Source organism: Macrosteles quadrilineatus, unplaced genomic scaffold, assembly GCF_028750875.1.
Source record: "Macrosteles quadrilineatus isolate MER2022 unplaced genomic scaffold, UCM_ALF_1.0 Scaffold_5__1_contigs__length_97177068, whole genome shotgun sequence".
NCBI classification, from domain to species: Eukaryota; Metazoa; Arthropoda; class Insecta; order Hemiptera; family Cicadellidae; genus Macrosteles; species Macrosteles quadrilineatus.
Window position 1 is genome coordinate 52,644,718 of NW_026542598.1, and position 4,244 is coordinate 52,648,961.

Consider the following 4,244-nt stretch of genomic DNA (forward strand, 5'->3'; position numbering starts at 1 on the left):
TATCTATAATATCTTATATCTAATTTGTAGATTTCCAGTTTAAAGTATGTGCGAGAGTTATAACATGCCATAACATTCATGTATGGAACCTAATGTACCTGTATGGAATAAATGGCTGTAAGTTGTTATAGCTGGTACAAGATTTCCTACATTATTACTGCCTCTTTACATAAGATTGTAAAAAGTGAGCATAACATCTATGAAAGAATCTGCAATAATTGTTTACTTACAATAATTTGAAAATAGATTATTATAAAATGAAATGTAATTCTGAGGCGTGTAGATTGATGATGGACTAGATGAATGTCATTTGTCGTTTGACTTTCAATTAATGTTTCCACCTAGACGATCTTGATTTGATTTCCCTATCTACTACTACTGTCGTGACAGTAAAAAGACAAATTTAAGCAGTTACTTCATAAAATGCAAAAATCCAATTGCATCATAACATAAAATATATATTATATTTATTATTATTATTATTAAAATAGGCCTAATTATTATTTTTATTTTAATTAATATTTAATGTACAAAACATATTATACTCAGACTATGTTCCACCAATGTAATGAATATATATTCATGTACATATGATCATGTACTCCTTACTTAAATATTATTAGTTATCGGATGAGACAAATATAGACTAAGATTATTCCACACATAGTTGAAATCTACAAAATCTGCAATCTACAGCCTCGGAAAGGCTAGTAGTCATAATAATTTCATACAGCGTAAACCAATATTTTTATAGGAAGATGTATCTGTCTGGAAGAACAATGAGCAAAACTTTTCTAAAGTATTCGATCATTTTTGTGGAAGTAAAGCATGACTTTCAGAAAATCGTCAAGCTACTCAAGACTATTCAAGAATTTCATTGTGATGTGAGTAGCCTTCGGACTGCGAGCGATAAGAAAATGTGCGTGATACCCATCGATGTATAATAATCTAAATTTTATTATACATCGAGTTATTATACATCGATGGTGATACCTGACCAGCTGTGTATCCTACAGTCTAGACGCAGCTTCCGCATTATCATCACGGGTCCTTGTCGAGTTCAATGTTTTATTTTATCGACCGTATGTGTGTGCGCGCTATGTGCGCTATTCGTCGTGTGTTTGTGTAAGTGTGAAAAACTGTTACTGACGACCTTCATATGAAGTAATATCATCCTTGCACGCACCTGATGATGACCTACTATAGTTCGGCCGCTTAGAAAACGACCTGCGCGCTAATGCTAAGCCAATGCTGGAGGAGGTCGCTTTCTAAGCGGCCGAACTATAGCAGGTTGAAACTAGTTGTGGAATACAACAATCGGATTGCCATAATAAAGTACTTAAACCACTAGCATTAGAATTCAAGAATTGTTCCTTTGATACAACAAACCTGCTTACCAAGTGGATTCAGTGATGCTTTAATGAGTTTATGCTGAAATATGATCACAAGGTAATTCCTCTACGGTATGATTATAAAACACCACCCATTGTAGATAGTTTGTATGCTACAAGTGAAACAGCAATTCTTTTCGTTTGAATTTCAAAAGTAAAAAAAAAAACATAGAAATTCTCCCCTATGGGGGAAACATAATGATTTCCCCCCCTAAACCAGTTGTCAAAAGAAATATGATCACAAGGTAATTCCTCTACGGTATGATTATAAAACACCACCCATTGTAGATAGTTTGTATGCTACAAGTGAAACAGCAATTCTTTTCGTTTGAATTTCAAAAGTAAAAAAAAAAAACATAGAAATTCTCCCCTATGGGGGAACATAATGATTTCCCCCCCTAAACCAGTTGTCAAAATAGTCTTATTCCAAATTTTGAGTTACATTTAAATCTAGAAATTTTCAGAATAAAAAAGGCACATCTGATAAATACTGTCTTTAAGAATCAAAAGAATAGAATAATAATTCGAGGCAGTACAAACAAGTACTTTTCGGTATTTTACTTCAACATAATTTTCTTTTAACAATACAATGGATTTAAAAGTAGGAAATGTTATAAGTTCAAAAAAGCAGTATACTGTACAACTAAAAATTAAATGTGTTATGGCACATTTAATGTTAAACTTGTTCAGACTGAAATTGATTTCACGTCTTCTTAAACGTACTACCAAATATTCGAATAATTTAAGAATACCTCAAGTAGCTAAAGATGATTGCCAATCGTCTTACTTCAACATTTGAAGACAGCGTCTTCGAATTAATATTATAAAAACGAAAAGTTGGACAAAATTGCTGATTCTTAGAATGATTTTGAATTTTATGAAATTTATTACGTAAACATTAATGATTTTTAACTGGTGGTTTTTTTCTCTAGTAAGGTTTACCACACTGTCCATCAAAGTCTAAATAAAAAGGACTATTATGAAGTTTACACATATACATATAAAATAAAAATAAAAATTTTTGTTTATTAATACTGATCCCTGTTCATGAGTCTTTGAATTGCTTTAATCGATTTCCTTCAAGTCATTGTGGAAAATAATAGAAACCACACGTCCATGTAAAAAGTGGAAGGTAATTAAATCAACGTTTTAATATAATTAGTTTTATTGCCTTAAATATAACAAAATATTGCAAAGAATGAGGCATTCATCACTGGTATTCACACATTTAACAGTCCAAATTTGTTAACATCAAACTGATAAGTAGAAAATAACTTAACGTTAACAATAACAACATCAACAACAACAATGATTCTATTTAGATGTTTAGTTATTTTATTACATTTATGAGTTGATTCGTTTATCTAAAAATATTTAAAGCGAAATAGTAAATGTTAGCATGCAGAAGTGTATGCACTTTTAGATTCCAAAACAAGCCACAAATTAATTATTACTTTCATTGGAATTGTATACACAACATTGACAAGCTAGGCTCACCAAATTAGTTAGAAAAATAAACACAGTTAAGTGATTTGCATTTTTGCGGTTTAGCTTGAAACATTCACATTTGTAATTCGATATCTAAGACTGACACATTGTATCATTAAAAATAAACGTAGGAAGTGATTTATGAATTTAACTACATTTTAATTATAATTTTAATAGAGTCAAAAATGATAAAACTGATTTAAGTTCTTGCTTTGAGTTGTGTTTAACATAATAAATAAGTATGGATTATATTGTTTATAGAACAATACCACTATACTAAGATATTAAACGATGTTTGGTAAAAACACTATAAATAAACTATGTACAGCATAAGCATATTGCACGGATACACGGTACTGTAGCAGCATATAGGGAACTTACTCCATGGTAAATTCATCATCCTTTGAATAACCTGACAACAGGTTTTAACAATATCTTTGCTAGTTGGCATGTTAGTGCACTAGTCTTCTTTATATTTTCAGGTCAATCTGGTTATTAACAAGGATGTAATTTATTATTAGGCCTATAACCAGTGTTAAAAGCTTCGCTGAAAAATCTTCTTTAAAATAAGAGAAAAAATATTCGACAAACGCACTTAAGTGTTGGATAAGAAACACACGCTGTAGCAATCTTCAGTAAAATCTATAGGATGAAAAGTCTACTAGCAGTATCCAAGTCAATTGTAGTAATGACTACTGTAATACTAGTAAGTATTGTTAAACTGTGAAGCTACTAAATTAGTAAGCATTTGACCATGTAATGGGAGCGTTAGTACGGTACAATATTGTAATAGCGGGATTTAGTACTGATAAATCCCATCATTACATAGTTTGATAAATCATTAAACTATTGCTTAGACAAAGACATTTAAGAAATTGCTAAAAAAACTTGTTGTAAAAATCCATTCCATCATATTGTAATCATTTATTTATTCTCTTTCCGTAATAAAATGTTAGTAAGAAACGTAACTGTATTTAGAAAATCGGGTGATGTAGCTAATTTAGAATGCCGTACCCGTATGATGATATTATAAAGATGATGTAATAAATATTTAAAAAAGACTTCACACTATTTTCTTGATAATAATTTTAGATAAAAAAATTACTACTATTTCAATTATTTTGAATCATACTTTTTTAAATAATGTTATACTAAATTCAATACTAGATCAAATTTTAAGTTGAAATTCTTATTGAAATTTTGTTCTTAAAACCAAAAACTAGCTTACCTAGTAAATTATAAATCAATGCAACATTTTAAAATTGCATAATATTAAAAGAAACAAATGAAAGACAAATGTGTTGTCTTAAAATAAGAAAATAACCAATATTAATGGTAAAATAAAGATGATAACATCTAAAAAAA